This window comes from Hemiscyllium ocellatum, unplaced genomic scaffold (genome assembly GCF_020745735.1).
Source record: "Hemiscyllium ocellatum isolate sHemOce1 unplaced genomic scaffold, sHemOce1.pat.X.cur. scaffold_101_pat_ctg1, whole genome shotgun sequence".
NCBI lineage: Eukaryota > Metazoa > Chordata > Chondrichthyes > Orectolobiformes > Hemiscylliidae > Hemiscyllium > Hemiscyllium ocellatum.
Window position 1 is genome coordinate 1352090 of NW_026867640.1, and position 21471 is coordinate 1373560.

Consider the following 21471-nt stretch of genomic DNA (forward strand, 5'->3'; position numbering starts at 1 on the left):
CATATTACTAATCTTATAGCAAGTAAGCTAAAATTAACTGTCTTTTCTATTTCTTTTTACATACATAATTAAGACAGTGAAAAATATAAGGAGTAATTGGCTTTGATAAAATAAAATATAATGACTAGCCGAATTCAAAATTTCCCAACTGGTAAGGTATCCTGAGAGGCCCGAGGGAGTTCAGGAATAACTTTGGAATCTATGTCAATAAGATGCATGGAAAGTTCCCAGTTGGAATCTGGGGATGTCCATGAGAATGCCCATCTGCGATTATGTGATTCAATTGAGTGTTTGGATGAGGAGTGAAGGGCGGTAACCACATTGCATGTGGCCATTGTGATGCAGAAAGTCCATAAAATGCTGCTTTTTACTGTATATGTTACAGTGTGTCATGGATCTCCCTTCCGTGATTGGCCTCGGGGGATGATCCCTTCATTAACTGATTGCTGCACATGCCTCAGCTCAGCCTGCCTCCTGAGTCCTCATTCCCTGTCAGGGGGAAAACACTTCTACAGCTATGATGACATTTCAATTCAACATAAACATTTATTGTGTGTGAAATGATTACATTCAGAGCGATATAATTTTCAGGATAAAATTGCTTTACATTTACTTTTTTCGTGTACAAGAAAACATTTTGATTTTATCAATTTATTCTTTTGTTCAACCAACACAAAGTTTTAAATTATTGTAAAGACTACAATGGGGGAAACGGGAACGAGTTTTCAGCTCAAATGTCAAATGAAATGACTGTTTCCTTTTTTCAAACAAATTGCCCTCCAAAATGATTTTTATTTTCATTTCACTATAAGAAAAATATTCCTTGGAAATGTTGACAATTCTCCTTTTCCTCCCATATTAGATGTCAGTGAACAATAATCACACAATTATGAGAATTCCTTTCCAGATGAAATGTCATTGACTCTATGTTTTGTTCACAGTAATAGTCCCTTCCATGGCCAAATTCTTTCCCTCCTAATTCTGAAATAAATATCAAAACATTTATTGTGATAAAAATTACATCAATAAAATTGACATGACTCTTCAAAAAAATATTGGAAGCACATAAATCTTGCAATGCCTGCATTTTTAAACAAAATCATTTTTTTCAATTGCTGCTGAATGACTTTTTTCACATCATAGAGCGTAGTTTTATGCTTTAATTTTCAGTTCCCTAATCTTAATGAATATCCAATCAACATCAGAGAAAAGTGTTTTCAAAAATATTAAGTCAATTTATCTGTTAGGATTCTAAAAGCAATTATCAATTACAGTAATTGAACAGCAATTTAACATAGACTATGTAAAAATGCGGTGTTTAAAAAAAAATCAATCATTATTTCTGATTGTCAATGCTACTATATTAATACCTATTTGTTCAGGCCCATGCACATACCAAACGACCAAGAATTTCCCTGGCAACATTCATTGTAAATGTCTGATTTTTGCTCAGGTGAAATATAACAATTATCTCAGCCTTTGAAATTCAGAGAGCTCCAATTACTTTTCCCTACAATATTACTCTTCATTTCTACATATTACTCAGTCTAATATCAAGATGGGATATCTCATTATTCTCAAATTCACGAATATGTATTTTTAAATCCCTTTATTGCTAATATATCTTATATCTAATAATTGTGTAATCCAGCAAGGGCTGCAAATGTGGAATTATGCTTATGTGCAATAAATACTGCAAGGACATTGCAATGTCCAATCTCTCAATCATTGTGAATATTGCATTTATTTTAAACTTGGAAACATTTTTGAATTGATTTGATTGTAATTTACTTCGATGCTGACACTTACTGTATTTCCAGTCACAATGTCTGTAGATTATTTGGAGGTATAATCGTCCATTCCAATAATCACAGTATCTGCTATATACTTTCTTCTGGTCACTCATAGCAAAATGTATCCATCTACACTCAATCAATATTCCTCAAAAAATATTTGAGAATGTTGCAGTCATAAGGCTTAAATATACAAAGTCATGATAGTCATTAATTTTCTCTTGTTCTGTAGATCTTAATTAAAACAACATAGAAATTTATGCTCCAGTGCTATGAGGAAAGATCACTGACTTCTCAGTAAAATAAACAAATGCCACTTGCTATTATTTATCAATTTTTAATTACTGATCAGTTTATCAATTGTGTGAGATTTGTTTTTAGCTTTCCAGTCATCTAGTTATATTGAATATGATACTGAAATGGTGTGAAAATATCAGGGTGTGCTCATTTGAAAATTCAATTTGCATACCTCTTACTTATCCCGTTAATTGCATGATGGTTTAAGAACGTTTCACTCAGCAATCCTCGTAAATATTAAAAATTGTCTGATTTTAAATCAGATCATTCGCACGCAATTATCGATCTGTTCCTAATTCATGTAAATATGTCAATTTTATCGAACCCAATGTTCACACTAAACAATACACATAAAGCAACACAAAGACTTCCATCACCATCTGATTATTGTTCAGTAAAATACCTTATTGCTCCTGAAACCAATGACAACAGTAACCATTTGTTTACTATTCCATGCAACACGTGCAATTGATATCTTCTATTTCAGTTCAGTAGTTAAAGATGATTTATGTTGCTTAAAACAATGCTTCTACTTTATCACAGATATTGACTGTAACACAATCATGCAAACAACAAACGTTTTGTCATTCTAATAATCTTTAAGTTTACTTATTTTAAATTTGTGTGCAAGAGATATTTCAAATTACAACCATTTTTGTTGTATATTTCAGCAGACCTAAATTTTGAATTTGGGAAAGACTCCATTTTTGCAGAATGGAAGTAGTTTTCAGTTTACATAACACATGAAATGACTGCTTTTTTAAAATCACGTGCTGTGCAAAATGATTATTGGTTTCATTTAATTGTAAGAAAAGAACTGCTTTGAACATATTGATTCTTTTTTGTCTTTTCTATTCCAACATTATTCATCACTGTACAATAATGAACAATTTTTATAATTCCTTTATGTACCAAATATCATTGACTGCATGATTTGTTCACTTTCATGCTCACTTTCATTATCTATTAACTTTCTTCCGAATTCTGACACAAATGTCTGAACTCTGATCATAATATTAATCATCTAAATTAAAATAACATGTCTCCATGAGGAAACCATTTGATAGAAATTCATATTTCTTGTGTTACCTGCATTTTTTAGTCAAGAAAGAAAAATATTGTTCTATAATCACTGGTTCAGTTTTTCTTCAATTCATAAAGCTAGTTACTATATTCTATTCCACAATTTACCAATTTTAATAAATATCCAATCAACATCACAGCAATGTGTTTTTGAAATATTGAATCATCTTCATTGCTCATATTGCAACATTAATTATCACGTCATTGTCATGATAATACTTGCACAATTGTTTAAGAAAGTCTTTTGAACAAATAAAATGAGATTCAGATTTTAATTTGACAATTGTTTCTGAGTACCAACACTGCAATATGAAACTTGATTTTCAGGTCAAGTATCCCACAATGGATCCAAGGACTTCCCATCCAACATTAATTGTGACTGTCTAATGTTTGCTTATTTGAATGATCTCCACAGTCACAGACTTTAAATTCACAGACCTGCAATTACTTTTCACTGCAATAATTCCTGTTTGTTTGCAAATATTCCTCAGTCACATAGCAAAATGAGATTTCTCATTATTTCTAAATTCATTGATGGAATTTTGTATTCAGTTGTTGCTCATACCTAATAATTATTCAATCCAGCATTTGCCGTAAATGTGGAATTACGGCTCTTTACATTAATAACTAAATATATTGTAGTGTATAATCTCAATCATTATTAATATGAATTCTTACTTTACTCGCGGAAACATAGTTGAATTAATTTAAATATATTTCACTTCAATGCGAACATTTGTTGTATTTCTGATCACAATAAGATTTAAGTATTTTTCACGCAACAAAATCATGTAACATTCCGGCGTTTTGTTAAGTCAAATGAAAAAGAATTAACATCTCTGTTTTGTCTCATTAAACAATGACAATACATTTTGAATTTTTCGAAGTTGAGCATTTTGCAAAGAAGGGATGTTGTCTTCAGCAGAATAATCGCATTGACTGACTAATTCACAGAATCTGCTGTTTATTCTGTTTGTGTTCCCATGAAATCAAAGTGACTAATTCTGCTTGTTCTAAATTCCTGGAAAGTATTTGATAATGTTTGAGTCTTAAGGATGAATAAGTCGATGGAATTGCATTGATTTTTTTTATTGAAAAGAGCTTACTTCAAACATTTCAGGCACATACAACACTTTTCTGCAGTGTTGCAAAGATGAAAAGCAAGTCAATTTCTCCATCAGTGAAACAAACAAATGTCACTGCCCGTTATTCATTAGTTAACTCATTCCCAAATTTGTTGTTAAACAATGAAATTCACCTGAATATTGTTGTGTCCTTTGATCATATTAATTTTCTAATTATTGCTCATTCATGATTTGTTAGTGATTTTTATTTTGCACGTATCTCACTTTTTCACTTCTTGCATGGGAATTGGGCATTGAGAACAGAGGATCAGTGGTTAGCACTCGTGTCTTACAGTGTTATGCACTTGGGTTTGATTCCATCCTCGGACACATGTATGTGTGGAGTTTGTATGTTCTGGTTTTCTCCCACAATCCGAATATATGCAGGTTAGGTTGATTGGCCATGCTTAGCTGCACGTTCTGTTCAGGGATGTGTAGGTTATGTGCATTAGTCAGGGGTAAATGTCCAGTAATCTGCGAGAAGAATGGTGCTGAGTAGATTATTCTTAGGAACGTCAGTGTAGACTTGTTGGGCTAAATGGCCTGTTTCCACACAGTAAGGATTCGATAAACTTAGAATTGTGTTTCGCTATCCAAAACTAACAATTTTTTTAAAACGTTGCATTTAAAACTTACCTTTAAGTGTCAATTGTTAATCTTGTAAAATATCTCAATGTTACCGAAATCGATGTTCAAACAAAACACTGCACATAAAGCCACAAAAAGATCTTCATGGCCATCTAATTACTGTTCAGTGGAATAATCACAGTAAAATTTTATTGTCGAGGAGATCAATCACCACTATCACAGTAAGGATCTGGTTATCATTCCCTCCAATAAATACAATCGGTGTCCTCTGGTATTTCAGTTCAGTCGTTATACAGCACATTGGTTGTTCAAAGCATGGTTATTCTTTATTATGAATGTCCAAGGATTCTAACGGCAAGAGATGTTGTTCGATCGAATTCTCTGCATGTTCTCAAACAGGTTTTCACTATAAATATTGCAAAAAATGTGTCAATTTGGTCTTGTTCAACTGCTGATGCTAACATTTTCAGTTCATGTTCATTAAACATATTTGTAGAAGGTGAGGAAAGCTGTAGCATTGGAAAAGGGAAGGCACATTCAAAGAGCAGGAGTATCGGCCTGTCGGGCATTCGGCCATCATCAAAAAAGATTCCTGATGAAGGGCTCATGGCCAAAACGTCGATTCTGCTCCTCGCATGCTGCCTGACCATGCTCTTTTGACATTAGAAATATTTGTCTGAATATTCAGTGGTAATACTAAAGGTTGCTTCTGTCAATTTAGTTTACTGTGCTTTCTATTCACTGAGTTTTCATGTTAATTTCTCGTCTTTTTATTCTTAAGTCTGATGCAAATACAGAACACATTAAAATTCACATGAATTATAAGTTTGATTTCTCGACAAGAAAACCAATGGAACACAATATAGAATTCTTGAACAGCCGACACGTTTGAATGAAAAAGCAATTCCTTCCAAAATATGATTGCCCGTCTGTATCTCTCTTTCAATTCAATAATCCTGCAAATAGTTTATAATTGCCAGTTGATCTCTCTGAATGAGTACCTAATCAATGTCAATGTAACCAGCTGAAACATTAACAACAGATTGATAATTGGGTGTTACAGATCTTATTTGAAGTGAACAAATGTTTGGAAGTTACTTGAATTCCACCAGGAAACATTCTTGAATCATAATACAAGAAATGAGATATGTGAGAGATGTGCAAACCTTATTTTTAAATGAACAAACTCCAATATTTTCAAAGTATTTCAACCTTACGGTCAAAATGAACAGGTGAATGGAAAAATAAAAACAAGTTTGTGGCAATTCATAAACTGAACAACAATTACAAATTCACTTTGATCAAAGGACAGAGTAACATTTATATGAATCACAATATTTAGTTACAAAGTCGGCAATCAGCTGACTGACAAGTAATAGGTGAGAGCATTTGTTAGTTTACTGAAGAAGATATCAACTTTATTTCCAATTTATAGCACGAGAAAATAATGTTTAATGTGTTTCAAATGTTTGGACTTGCCCCTTTGCAACAAAAAAACAGATCAATCTCATTACTTGGAATGTTGAATTCTGCAACATTTTCAAATATTCTCCAGGAACTTATAAGCGACAGAATTAGATACAGGTATCCCTACTATCCGAAAGTAAAGCATTATTATGAAACCTTTCATAAGCTGAAAAGGCGTTGGTTGAAGAAGCATTAATTTATATGGGAAACAGCTCCACTTTTTTCGTAAAAGTGAAAATGCTCTTCAGATTTCTACAGTTAGAGAAAACAGGGACAGATGTAAGTCTTTTGTAAAAGCAACGTGGCAAAAACGAATTTTCCAACACATATTTCTTGGTAACCTGACTCAAGTAAGTATCAGATTTTGTGATTATTGATGTAATAGTCAAAAGCAGATCGAATATTAGATTGAAAAGCAATTCAATCTGTGCTTAGGTACTCTCTAATCAACATTCAGAGCAGCTCTTCATATATTTCTGTTGAAGGTGTGATTTGAAACCTTCCCTCGGGTCTAGTAATAGAGGCACTGCCACAGCTCCACAAGCTCCTTTCATAATGTTCCCACTCAGGCCGGCAGGACTGTAATATTATGTTTAATGTGGTTACTCAAATGAAAACTAATCAACTCTTTATTGCAGTAATTTGAATGGGAATTGATTAGGTAGTTTCTGTGTGTAATGGACTGGAAATTAAACAATATTTTACAATAACAAAGAATAAAGGAATAATAGACTTAAATAAACAGGAATCTCATGACAATTCTTTGAAATACAAATTGACCAAACTGTATGATTATTGTACTTTGATTTGTAAAATACATCAGTCATTCAATGTGAATGTTCAGCTGAAGACAATTCCCCTTCCTTTCAACAATGTACACCTTCCACAAATTCAAAATGAACAGTCATTGAAAAAGGAAGGAACAAGCAGATGTTAATTCTATTTTCTGTACGTAAGCATGCGATTAATTTTAATTAACTTTTATATATGTAAAAAGGAAACTCTTATTGTGGTTCAAAATACAATAAATGTTAGCGTGAAGTGAAATATAATCAAATCAATTCAACTTTTTTCTCAGTTAAAATATAGTTCAATATTCAAAGTAATCGAGTAATTGTACACTGCAATATCTTTACATTAATTCAGTGCTGAGACATAATTCCACATTTATACCCCTAATAGCGAAGCAAAGTTGTGCCAGGAGTCAGAGGAGGTCGGGGAGGTCCTTAATGAGTACTTTGCTTCAGTATTCATGAGTGAGTTGTATGTTGTTCTTTGTGAGGACAATGGGAAACAGGCTGATATGGTCAAACCAATCCATGTTAAGACGGAGAATGTGATGAACATATTGAAAACTCATGGGAGTAGAGAAGTGCCCTGGGCCAGAAAGGACATAACTTAGGTTGTTATGGGTAGCGAGGGAAGGGATTACTGTGTTTTGGCAATGATCTTTGCATCCTCACTATCCACTAGAGTCATACCAGATGATTGGAGGGTTGCAAACATTATTCCGTTTTTCAACAAAGGCAATCAAGATAATCCTGGGAATCATTGATGAGTCAGTCTTACATCAGTTGTGGAGAAATTATTGGAGAGGATTCTGAGAGACAGGATTTATTTGGAAAAGCATAGATTGATTAGAGATGGCCAGCATGGCTTTGTGAGCGTCAGGTTATGCCTCAAACCTTATTGAATTATTTGAGGATGTGACAAACATGTTTGTGAGGATAGAGTAACGGATGTGGTGTATATTGATTTCAGCAATGTGTTTGATAACGTTCTCCATGGAAGGCTTATTCAGAAAGTGGTGAGACACGGGGTACAGGGTTATCCTGGTATCATGATTCAAAGTTGAGACATTTGTGTCAGAGACTGCAAGGGGGTGAGTGAGAGAGAAATGAATAAGATAAAAGCAGAAAGGAAAGGAACTGGTGAGCAGAAGAGCTCCAAATGTAGTTTCGCACCCTGCCTGCATCGTATTGGGTGAGCCGGAACACAGACTGTCAACCAACGGCCTTACACATTCAGAATCATTCCTTACAATGTCCCAGACACCACCATCACCATCCCTGAATGTCCTGTCCCACCAGCAGGACATGGATGTAACTTAAATGCTGGAACATGCAGGGCTATGGACCAAAGTCTGCAGAATAGGATCAATGTGATTTATTTGTCATTTCTCCAGAATATTAAACTCCAATCCAATTTGAAAATGTATTAACGTCATCAGACTTGAACTCCAAATGTCAGATAAAAATATCAGAAACTTACAGCACAGATCGCGGCCACTTGGCCCATCCTATGTATGTTGCTGTAATAGAACTACCCAGGCTTTACAATGTTCTGTACTCACCAATGAGAGCAACAATTTCAGACTGTGAACTCTGCCCTCTATGTTGTTATAATCTGTTTTTCCAAATTATTTGACAGCTGCATACCTTGTTTCCTGGTTTCTTTCCCAGCCCTAATTCCATTCCATCTGACCTTGAGGGACTACCATTTCTGCTGTTTAATCTCGCTTTTCTTCCCCCGTGTGACAGACTGTCTTTTTGTCCTTGTCTGATCCCCACCTTCCTCACAATCTATTACATTTCTGATGTTTCCCAGGCCTCTTTAACATTCATTGTGGCCCCTGGGTCAGTGGCACAAGTTTTGATTTCTCTTCCTCCAGAGATAATTGGAAATCTTTCTGGTTGCAGTTTCACCCAGATTCTATTTTTTAAAAACAGAACATTTGTGTCAGAGTCAAATATTCGCGAGCCTTCATCCACAATTCCAAGCATTTGGATGTAATTAGATTACTTACAATGTGGAAACAGGCCCTTCGGCCCAACAAGTCCACACCGACCCGCCGAAGCGCAACCCACCCATACCCCTACATTTACCCCTTACCTAACACTACGGGCAATTTAGTATGGCCAATTCACCTGACCCGCACATCTTTGGACTGTGGGAGGAAACCGGAGCACCTGGAGGAAACCCACGCAGACACGGGGAGAATGTGCAAACTCCACACAGTCAGTCGCCTGAGTCGGGAATTGAACCCGGGTCTCAGGCGCTGTGAGGCAGCAGTGCTAACCACTGTGCCACCGTGCCGCCCAAAATCTGCGACCCTCCCACAGATGTGCAGGCTTGCTCTATTGGCCGTGCTCACATGTCCTGTAGTGTGCAGGTTCAGGCCGGTTGGGTTAGCCATGGTAAATGTGGGGCTATGGAGGTAGGGTGGGAGAGCAGTTCATTGTAGGCTCGATGGACTGAATAGCCTCTTTCTGCACTGACAGGATTCTGTGATTCTAACTAGTTGTGATTGTCGTCACATTTTTCTAATGCCAGGTTCATTCAGTTCATGTACACACGCTGCCTTTGTATTTATTGGGGTTCTCACTCAATCCTTTCCTTCTGTTTTACAGCAATTTCACAGTGTATATGAGGGTGAGAATGAATTTGTAAAACAAATACTCCAACCTAAACCCGCACAGGTCAGCTGGCATAACTCACAAGGAACAGAACAATAATAAAGGATTCGTCACAAATCTTACAGGAAAATAGAGTTTTTAATCACCAGGAAAGGCTGAACAATTCAAAATGTTTTTTTCTCACGAAAAGAGGAGGCTGAGGACAACCTGACATAAGGAGGAAGCTTTGTTTTTGTGGGATCAGAGATTTGAGTTTGGAATCGTTGGGTCTGAAACATGTTTCATTACCCCAGGTCAAAGTTGCTATCTAAATGTCTTTTGTCTTTCTGTCTGAGTTAACAATCAGATGGGTAGGTCAGTGTCTGAGTGCTTTCCCAAATCCCTGATTGAATCTGCCTCCCCCACAATCTCAGGCGCCTCACCACTCATTGGGTCACAGAGAAACACTGCCGTTACAATGAGAACTGTCTTTGCTGTCGCCTCTCCTCGAGTTTCTGCCTAATCCCCACTTCCTTTCATTAAATCCCAGCTGTCTGTAGTCCACCCACATAGACATGTTGAAGAGCATGACAGGAGAATAGATTGAAACAGAGAGTTCAATAACCAGAATGAGAGAGGGAGGAAATAAATGGGGTTTGTGGATCCCAGAGGATACAGACTCCAGGCTGAGTCCTTTGTGGACATTCCCGCAGTAATACAAGACAGCATTCCATGATGAGAGTTAATACCGGGTGGCAAGACAGGGAGCCACTGATCTTCAGCAGGTTTAGTTCAAACACAGGAGGTTTGTTCAGTCAGTAATGGTGAGTTAGACATGGATGTGAAGTGAACAGTGAGGGGAAATGTTACCAAAAGCCGCAGATGGACAACTTTCATTGGAACATGAGGAGACCATTCAGCCCTTCAAACCTGCTCTGCCATTCAATAGATCATGGCTGATTTGTGGCCTAACTTGCAATTTTCAAAACTCTCCAAATTCATCAATAAACTCCTCTGAAAAAGACAAGATGAATATTGAACAATGAACCATCTGCAAACCAGAAACAAAAACAGACATTGCTGGAAAAATTCAACAGATCTGGCAGCATCTGTGGAGAGTGAACCTTTCGGCTCCAGTGACCGGTCAGGTGACCAGCTGCAGCTGACCATTCTGCCTGTTCTGTAACACTCTTTGGAACAGGTTCTGGTGCGAGGGGAATGAGATTGTCAATAATAACTGAGAGAAAAAGGAGGACCTTGGATGCTGCCTGAACTGCTGCATTTTTCCAGCAACAAATTTTTCAGCCCTTATCTCCAGCATCTGCAGTCCTCACTTCCTCAGTGAGAATAAAACCCATTTTGAAAAATGTGTTGCTGGAAAAGCGCAGCAGGTCAGGCACCATCCATGGAGCAGGAGAATCGACATTTCGGGCATGAACCCTTCTTCAGGACTGCAGATGCTGGAGATCAGAGTCAAAAGGTGTGGTGCTAGAAAAGCATAGCCCTGAAGAAGGGCTCATGCCTGAAACATCGATTCTCCTACTCCTTGGATGCTGCCTGAACTGCTGCATTTTTCCAGCAACAAATTTTTCAGCTCTTATCTCCAGCATCTGCAGTCCTCACTTCCTCATAAAACCCATTTTGGTCTTACACTTCTAATTCAACTGCAAACATTTTTCATTATTATTTCCAAAATCGGATATTAGACCAGAAATCAACTCCTCATGTCATTGGGCCTGTGAAACGGTTAATTCTGGCCTGGTCCAGCCGACATGTGAATCCAGACTCTGAATAATGTAGTTGACTCTGAACCATCTCCTGGGCAGTCAGAATGGATGACAAATGCTGCCCCAGCAAGTGACGCTGTGATCCCATGCAATTTCTTTCATTGCTGTTGCTGATTGAATGAGTCACTAACGAGCGAACTGATCCAAGCCATGATTCAGCACCTCTGCTGCCAATTCTCGCACGTTGAATAACGACAGACAGCTTCCAAATGAGGTCTTTCAGATCCGACTTTGGGGTACATTTGACAGACAGACTAGTTCAGGAATCTGTGGTGTACTGTGACACCAGCGCGTCAGCTTCTTCCCTGTCTTTGAACCGGACCGCCTGCACAAGGAATGCAAACGCGGTACTGCTTGTGGTGGAAGATTCAGAACGCGGTAACTACACTCTGAAGCAGAATGTCATATAATCAGACCAAGTTTGGAGAAAAAACTTTACAATGCTTTGCAAACTAATTTAATGGAATTGCATCACATTTCACAAAGAGAGCAGATTTGTTCGAGCATTTTCGAAGGCAGGTTTGCAGATGGGAGAGCAAGCAAGAAAGCTCCGTTCTTGTCCGTGTAAAAGGCTACAAATGAAGATCAAAGCAGCTTCTGCTCGGTTTCGTACTGGGGACCTTTCGCGTGTTAGGCGAATGTGATGACCACGACACTACAGAAACGATTATCAGCCAGGCGCGCTGTGGTCCTGTGGCATCCAGCACTGAAAGTTGAAGCCATTCTACGTTTCACCTTTCTTTTACCAATAGCTCGTTGTTATCCAGGGAAATTGACATTTTGAAAAAGTTAAAAAATATAGACTGAAATTCAATAACATATGCATTGGAAAGATTTTCCCATTTGCCAGAAAGCCAAATAACGATGAATCGACTCACCGCCGGACTTTGTTTCACAACAGCGATGAAATAACAGTCTCCATTCGGTTCCAGTAAAACCTCAACTTGCCTGGAACGTTAACCAATCGCCGAACTATTTACGATTTTCTGCAGGGGAGGCGAACAATATCGTGACAACAGAGAGACCTCACAATGCGCAGCACATTTCTACAGTTATTCTCTCGGGAACATCAATGCAGCATTCTAACAGTGCTGCGGTGGTGGAGTTGATCAGCTGAAATGGCATCCGAACCCACGCCCCTTTCAGGACTGGAAGCTGAATCCAGCTCCTTAGACCGCTCGGCCACACTACCAGACAGCCTGAGCATCCATTTTCTTGCATTTCGAATTGTGCTCCTGCATAACCAGTTTCTGCCCTGTTTCGAACGGGGGACCTTTCGCGTGTGAAGCGAACGTGATGACCACTACACTACAGAAACGAGCTTCAGCCGAGCGCGTTGCGGCTCTGTGGCATCCAGCACTGAAAGTTGAAGCCATTCTACGTTTCACCTTTCTTTTTCCAATAGCTCGTTGTTATCCAGGGAAATTGACATCTTGAAAAAGTCAAAAAATATAGACTGAAATTAGTGACAAAATATAGACAAGGATGTCGTCAATGTTTGGACTGGAGTGTGAAGTGGAATAAGCTGGGACAACTTTCCCGGCAGCATAACGGCTGCGACATGGTTTTATGGAAGGGTTGTAAACTGAGTATTTACGTGTTTTACACAAGCTAGGATGAGTTGGAAACTCGAGAGCATAGGTTTAAGGTGAGTGGTCTGAAATTGACAAAGGACCCCGACGCACATTTTCCACTCACAAGGTTGTGGGTGTATGGAATGAGCTACCAGAGGGAGTGGAGGAGGCTATTGCACTCAGAAAATTGCAATGGTAATCGGATGAGTTTCTGGATAGGATGGGTTTAGAGGGATTGAGGAGAAATGCTGTGGAACGGGACTTGTTTAATTTTGGTGATGTGGTGAGCATGGATGAGATACACCGAAGTCTCTGTTTCCACGCGGTGTACCCCAATAACCTTGCGTTGCTTACACCGGTTTTAAAGGATTACTTTTCAGCGGAGCTTGCCGTCGCAGTGTGTAGCACAATCATTTAATCTGTTCGACTGCTCACGGGAAAGGTAGTATTGTGAAACACTGCAGAAACGAACGACTCCCTTACTTTTGCTCCGACTGACCATGCTTCGTGAAACTTTCCCAGATCCTCAGTTGAGGATTTTTGCTGCTGCAAGTTACCTCAGAACCCCTGTTAACTCGTAATGTATTGACCGAATCGCAAACAGAAAGCATTTAACACGGAACACAAACAAAACTGGCATACCTAATGCATGTTCAGACACAGCGAAGCATGAATGCTAAATGTGAGACAGTCCGAGGGCATGAGGCATAAAGTAATCTCACAACTAACAACTGGGCAATTCCAAACTACTCTTTCAAACATACTGCAGCCTTAGTGCACCACCACTTCCCAGACAATGCTGAAAAGAGAGAAAGAAAGAATATAATAAGTATGGGCCATAAAAAAGTGAATTTCACCAATCACAGTCTCGATTAGATTACCTTTCCCTTCCGGTGTCTCCAGGACGGAAATGCAGGAAATGGGAGAAATTCAATAACATATGCATTGGAAAGATTTTCCCATTCGCCAGAAAGCCAAATAACGATGAATCGACTCACCGCCGGACTTTGTTTCACAACAGCGATGAAATAACAGTCTCCATTCGGTTCCAGTAAAACCTCAACTTGCCTGGAACATAAACCAATCGCTGCTTGCGATTTTCTGCAGGGGAGGCGAACAACATCATGGCAGCTGAGAGACCTGGCAATACTCGGCACCTTTCCACAGTTAATTCTCTAAGAACATCAATGCAGCGGGGATCGAAGCAGCATTCGAGCAGGTCAGCTGAAATGGCAGTGGTGGAATTCGAACACACGCCCCTTTCCAGGCCGGAACCTGGATCCACCGACTTAGACCGCCCGGCCACACTACCAGACAGCATTTCGAATTGTGCTCCTGGATAACCACACATGCAAAGTCACTTGAAAAGTGTTCCATGGTCCCTGTCCGACTCGCACAGCAGCTGGTATGTGCCCGGCTACAATGTCTATTTCGCAGCAGATAATGAAAGCCCATCAATCCAGACAAAAATCAATGGTAAGGTGTGTCTATCTTCTCAGACTCTTTTCAGCCAGAAATGTATCTTTGACTGCGTGAGAATATATGTTCGGTAATGATTTGGTCAAATCACCATGAGCTGCTTGACATTACTTCAATTTCGATTCTTGCTTTGCTGAATGATTTCACCGATTGCTCGAAACAGGACAACTTTCACGTTTACACGGAACACGAAACACACCGAACTACAGGGAAAATGCACAAAGCTGAGCAGGCCGTGTTCCACATCATACCGTGCACTATATTTTCAGTCACTGTGTCTGTTTTGCAAAGAATGTTCTCCACCCTAACACCGGAGGTAGCATTACAATCCGAGAACGACAGATCACCTTGTGAGGATGATATGACCTCGGGGCTGGTTCGAGATGCCACTTTCCTTGCCTTTTACCTTAACCGTGCAATTGGCTGCAGGGATATTCACACCTGGACATGAGCCACATCGATACCGACTGACTTGGAAACCTGTGTGGGAAGCGACGAGAAGCGACTCAATAAATCTTGCTAAATTCCATGGTGCTCATTAGAAATGCAGTTTCTGTTCACCTCAATTTAAAAGGCAGTTTCTGAACATAGTAACTGAAGTCAAAAGGTAATTATCTCACTCCACCCCAATTCCGGGAGAGGTGCTAACTGCACTTGATTGCTTTTTGTTCTCGATGTGAAGAGTTCTCAGGCATGAGTCACCTTCACGTCTCTTGGTGCTGAGTGACTTACAAAGAAGGAGTTTCACCAGAGCTGCAACTGCCTCACTTTCCCACTCGCCCTGCCCGTTTACAGTTTCCTGCTCGTCAGTGATTTAAAGAAAACCAAAAGGTTGCGATGTTATTCTGCAGCCTCTCTGTCAATTCCTCCGTTTCAGTTCCAACATGGCTTAGATCTCGGGGCTCACCTTAATACTAGCGACGCTATGAAACCACAAGTCCAGAGGTTCCTCTGGGAGTGCAATTTCTTTCATTGCTGTTGCTGATTGAATGAGTCACTAACGTGCGAACTGATCCAAACCATGATTCAGCACCTCTGCTGCCAATTCTCGCACGTTGAATAACGACAGAGAGTTTCCAAATGAGGCCTTGCAGAGACGACTTTGGTTTACATTTGACAGACAGACTAGTTCAGGAATCAGTGGTGCGCTGATCAGTAGCACCAGCGCATCAGCTTCTTCCCTGTCTTTGAACCGGTCCGCCTGCGCAAGGAATGCAAATGCGGGACAGTTTTTCGTGGAAGGGATCAGAACGCGGTAACTACACTCTCAAACAGAATGACTTATGATCAGAACCAGGTTTTACAATGGTTCTGATCAGAACAAGCCTTTACAATGCTTTGCTCACTAATTAAATGGAAGTGCATCACATTTCACAAAGAGAGCAGATTTGTTCGAGCATTTTCGAAGGCAGATTTGCAGATGGGAGAGCAAGCAAGAAAGCTCCGTTCTTGTCCGTGTGAAAAGCTGCAATTGAAGAACAAAGCAGTTTCTGCCCAGTTTCGAACTGGGGACCTTTCGCGTGTGAGGCGAACGTGATGACCACTACACTACAGAAACGAGCTTCAGCCAAGCGCGTTGCGGCTCTGTGGCATCCAGCACTGAAAGTTGAAGCCATTCTACGTTTCACCTTTCTTTTTCCAATAGCTCGTTGTTATCCAGGGAAATTGACATCTTGAAAAAGTCAAAAAATATAGACTGAAATTAGTGACAAAATATAGACAAGGATGTCGTCAATGTTTGGACTGGAGTGTGAAGTGGAATAAGCTGGGACAACTTTCCCGGCAGCATAACGGCTGCGACATGGTTTTATGGAAGGGTTGTAAACTGAGTATTTACGTGTTTTACACAAGCTAGGATGAGTTGGAAACTCGAGAGCATAGGTTTAAGGTGAGTGGTCTGAAATTGACAAAGGACCCCGACGCACATTTTCCACTCACAAGGTTGTGGGTATATGGAATGAGCTACCAGAGGGAGTGGAGGAGGCTATTGCACTCAGAAAATTGCAATGGTAATCGGATGAGTTTCTGGATAGGATGGGTTTAGAGGGATTGAGGAGAAATGCTGTGGAACGGGACTTGTTTAATTTTGGTGATGTGGTGAGCATGGATGAGATACACCGAAGTCTCTGTTTCCACGCGGTGTACCCCAATAACCTTGCGTTGCTTACACCGGTTTTAAAGGATTACTTTTCAGCGGAGCTTGCCGTCGCAGTGTGTAGCACAATCATTTAATCTGTTCGACTGCTCACGGGAAAGGTAGTATTGTGAAACACTGCAGAAACGAACGACTCCCTTACTTTTGCTCCGACTGACCATGCTTCGTGAAACTTTCCCAGATCCTCAGTTGAGGATTTTTGCTGCTGCAAGTTACCTCAGAACCCCTGTTAACTCGTAATGTATTGACCGAATCGCAAACAGAAAGCATTTAACACGGAACACAAACAAAACTGGCATACCTAATGCATGTTCAGACACAGCGAAGCATGAATGCTAAATGTGAGACAGTCCGAGGGCATGAGGCATAAAGTAATCTCACAACTAACAACTGGGCAATTCCAAACTACTCTTTCAAACATACTGCAGCCTTAGTGCACCACCACTTCCCAGACAATGCTGAAAAGAGAGAAAGAAAGAATATAATAAGTATGGGCCATAAAAAAGTGAATTTCACCAATCACAGTCTCGATTAGATTACCTTTCCCTTCCGGTGTCTCCAAGACGGAAATGAAGGAAATGGGAGAAATTCAATAACATATGCATTGGAAAGAATTTCCCATTCCCCAGAAAGCCAAATAACGATGAATCGACTCAGCGCAGGACTTTGTTTCACAACAGCGATGAAATAACAGTCTCCATTCGGTTCCAGTAAAAACTCAACTTGCCTGGAACGGAAACCCAGCGCTGAGCTGTTTGCGATTTTCTGCAGGGGTGGCGAGCACCATCATGACAGCAGAGAGACTTCACCAAATTCACCACAGTTAATTCCCCTGGAACATCAACGCAGCGGAGATCGAAGCTGAATTTTAACAATGCTGCGGCGGTGGAGCTGACCAGCTGAAATGGTAGTGGTGGGATTCGAACCCACGCTCCTTGCAAGACTGGAACCTGGATCCAGCGCCTTAGACCGCTCGGCCACACTACCAGACAGCGCCGCCGCGCATTTTCTTGCATTTCGAAATGTGCTCCTGCATAACCACACATGCAAAGTCACATGAAAAGGGTTCCATGGTCCCTGTCCGACTCGCACAGCTGCTGGGATGTGCCCAGCTACAATGACAATTTCGCAGCAGATAATGAAAGCCCATCAATCCAGGCAAAAATCAATGGTAAGCTGAGTCTATCTTCTCAGACTCTTTTCAACCAGAAATGTATCTTTGACTGCGTGAGAATATATGTTCGGTTATGATTTGGTCAAATCACCATGAGCTGCTTGACATTACTTCAATTTCGATTCTTGCTTTGCTGAATGATTTCACCGATTGCTCGAAACAGGACAACTTTCACGTTTACACGGAAATGAAACACACCGGACTACACGGAAAATGTACAAAGCTGAGCAGGCCGTGTTCCACATTATACCGTGCAGCATTGTTTCAGTCACTGTGTCTGTTTTGCAGAATAAGAGTCCCAAAGAATGTTCTCCACCCTAAAACCGGAGGTAGCATTACAACCCGAGAACGACAGATCACGTTGTGAGGATGCTCTGACCTCGGGGCCAGTTCGAGATGCCACTTTCCTTGCCTTTTACCTTAACCGTGCAATTGGCTGCAGGGATGTTCATACCTGGGCATGAGCCACATCGATACCAACTGAGTTGGAAACCTGTGTGCGAATCGACGAGAAGCGAATCAATAAATTTTGCTAAATTCCATGTTGCTTATTAGAAATGCAGTTTCTGTTCACGTCAATTTAAAAGGCAGTTTCTGAACATAGTAACAGAACATAGAAACCCACCCCACCCCCACTGCGGAAGAGGTGCTAACTGCCCTTGAGTGCTTTTTGTTCTCAATGTGAAGAGCTCTCCCGCATGAGTCACCTTCACGTCTCTTGTTGCTGAGTGACTCACAAAGAAGGAGTTTCACCAGAGCTGCAACTGCCTCACTTTCCCACTCGCCCTCCCGTTTACATTTTCCTGCTCGTCAGTGATTTAAAGAAAACCAAAAGGTTGCGATGTCATTCTGTAGCCTCTCTGTCAATTCCTCCGTTTCAGTTCCAACATGGCTTAGATCTCGGGGCTCACCTTAATACTAGCGACGCTATGAAATCACAAGTCCAGAGGTTCCTCTGAGAGTGTAATTTCTTTCATTGCTGTTGCTGATTGAATGAGTCACTATAACGTGCGAACTGATCCAAACCATGATTCAGCACCTCTGCTGCCAATTCTCGCACGTTGAATAACGACAGGCAGCTTCCAAATGAGGCCTTGCAGAGACGACTTTGGGGTAGATTTGTCAGACAGACCAGCTGAGGAATCCGTGGTGCACTGTGACGCCAGCTCATCAGCTTCTTCCCTGTCTTTGAACCGGCCCGCCTGCGCAAGGAATGCAAATGCGGTACTGCTTTTTGTGGAAGATTCAGAACGCGGTAACTACACTCTGAAACAGAATGGTATATGATCAGACCCAGCTTGGAGAAAACCTTTACAATGCTTTGCAAACTAATTTAATGGAATTGCATTACATTTCACAAAGAGAGCAGATTTGTTCGAGCGATTTCGAAGGCAGGTTTGCAGATGGGAAAGAAAGCAAGAAAGCTCCGTTCTTGTCCGTGTAAAAGGCTGCAATTGAAGAACAAAGCAGTTTCTGCCCAGTTTCGAACTGGGGGCCTTTCGCGTGTTAGGCGAATGTGATGACCACTACACTACAGAAACAAGCCTGTGCCATACGCGCGCTATTGTATGTGACGGGATGGCCGAGATGTTAAGGCGATGGACTGCTAATCCATTGTGCTCTGTACGCGTGGGTTCGAATCCCACTCTCGTCGCTGTCTTCAAAGCTGCTACTTTTGTATGCTCACACCTTTCTTATTGAAATTTGAACTCCAATGGTCAATTTATATGCATCGACGCTATTATAAAATCTCAAAGAATAATTTGAGTCAGTTGCTTAAACTGCATTGAAACGTAGATCGCATTGGGATAATGAAAAGTAACGCGATTTTCTTTTTCAAGTCAAACTGCTGTGACCTTTTATCATATGAAAGAGATCCAGGAAAAACAAAATACAAGAGATGCGAAGGGCATGTTTATGTAGTGGGATTCTTAATGACGGTTTTGTCAAATGAAATCTGGAGCAGGTTGAGTAGAAGGTATTCATCTTGGTGAGAAGAGTACAGCGAAACAACACAAAATAATGGAAATATTTCAAAAGGGGCGTGGCGTGGGTGTTGGGGTACAGAGAACTGGCTATAAATGCACAGTAGAGAATTGCAGATATGGGTGCCATGCATGGATACGGAGAGACTTACACAATGGTCTCTCCCTCGCCCGTTGCTCTCGCCATTGATGAAGGCTGGACACAAGACACAAATGTGGGAAGCAAGCTCCAAAACGTTATGCACACACTGGATGCATCACATTGAACCATGAACAACTGGAGAAGGAGCATGTTCACTGTAGGGAGTGAACATAACCTGTGGATCAATAATCGCAAATTCATGCAGCATTAGCACGAAAAATGATTTAATGTGTCTTTATACGCATGTCATTAATAGTCGTTTCGTTCTAATACCCGTGTGTTTGAAAGAAGAGGACACCACATGTCAAGATGGATGACAACGTAACCAAGTTTGCTTTGAAATTGAGATCCATTTATTCATTGTACACAGTGGACAAGTTCATTTTAAATAATACAAACCACATTCCCTCACCTGGAATAAAAGTGTGATTTCATTACAAACATTGCCCTTGCTAAGTAGCAGTTACACAACATGAAAAATATGATGTAATTTTTATTGAGCATACATCAATTAGCACCATTATCTAACTTCGGATTGAATGCAATATGCACATGATAAACAATATTCAAGAAAGAATGTCTTTTGGAAGTAATGATTCGATGCTGAGGAAAAATAATATTAAATTCACATGATACGGATATTCCACCAATGGCTCCAATGGTGGAAATAGTCAGTGGGAACTATTTCTAAGTTGGTATAGAGGTGTGTGAGTTGCAAGGGTTGGGAGCTCCCACCTCATCTGGAGCAGCGTCTGCTCACATGGACCAGGGAGCATTGGGGCAGCAGGCTGGGAGTTCCCACCACACCTGGAGCAGCTTTTAGTTACTTAGAGTAGCAGGGAGCACTGGGGCAGCGGCTTGGGAGATCCAACTTCACCCGGAGCAGCTTCAAATGATGTGGAGCAGCAGGGAGCATTGGGACATCAGACTGGGAAATCCAGCCTCACCTGGAGCAGTCTCTATTGACATGAAGAAGCAGGGAGCATTGGAACATCAGACTGCGGGATCTTACCTAATTTGAAGCATCTTCAGTAGACATGGAGCAATACGCTTTGCGACATCCGTCTGGGAGCTCCACTCTCACTTGGAGCAGTTTTTAATGTCAAGTAGCAGCGGGAAGCATTGGGATATCAGAGTGATAGATCCAACCTCAACTGGACCGCTTGCATTGACATGGAGGAGGGAGCATTTGAACATCAGAGTGGGAGCACCAACCTCACAAGGACCAGCTCTTAATGACACGTAGCACCTGGGAGCATTTGGGCATGAGAGTGGTAGATCCAACCTCAACTGTACCGCTTCTATTGACATGCAGCAGGGAGCATTGAGGCATCGGACTGGGAGCCCCAACTTAAATTGGAGAAGCTGCTATTGACATGGAGGAGTAAGGAGCATTGGAATGTCAGGTTGGGAGCTCCAACCTCACCT

At 40.6% G+C, this 21471-nt stretch overlaps 5 non-coding genes across 5 annotated transcripts; 1 reads left to right on the forward strand and 4 right to left on the reverse strand.

Annotated features, from left to right (window-relative positions):
- Positions 1-12779: 12779 nt before the first annotated feature.
- On the reverse strand, positions 12780-12852 carry trnav-cac (transfer RNA valine (anticodon CAC)). Its single transcript has one exon. It is a non-coding gene; the product is annotated as a tRNA-Val (tRNA).
- A 3220-nt stretch (positions 12853-16072) lies between these two features.
- trnav-cac (transfer RNA valine (anticodon CAC)) lies at positions 16073-16145 on the reverse strand. The gene has a single exon. It is a non-coding gene; the product is annotated as a tRNA-Val (tRNA).
- A 1502-nt stretch (positions 16146-17647) lies between these two features.
- Positions 17648-17729, reverse strand: trnal-cag (transfer RNA leucine (anticodon CAG)). Its single transcript has one exon. It is a non-coding gene; the product is annotated as a tRNA-Leu (tRNA).
- A 1655-nt stretch (positions 17730-19384) lies between these two features.
- trnav-aac (transfer RNA valine (anticodon AAC)) lies at positions 19385-19457 on the reverse strand. Its single transcript has one exon. It is a non-coding gene; the product is annotated as a tRNA-Val (tRNA).
- A 31-nt stretch (positions 19458-19488) lies between these two features.
- trnas-gcu (transfer RNA serine (anticodon GCU)) lies at positions 19489-19570 on the forward strand. Its single transcript has one exon. It is a non-coding gene; the product is annotated as a tRNA-Ser (tRNA).
- Positions 19571-21471: the final 1901 nt, after the last annotated feature.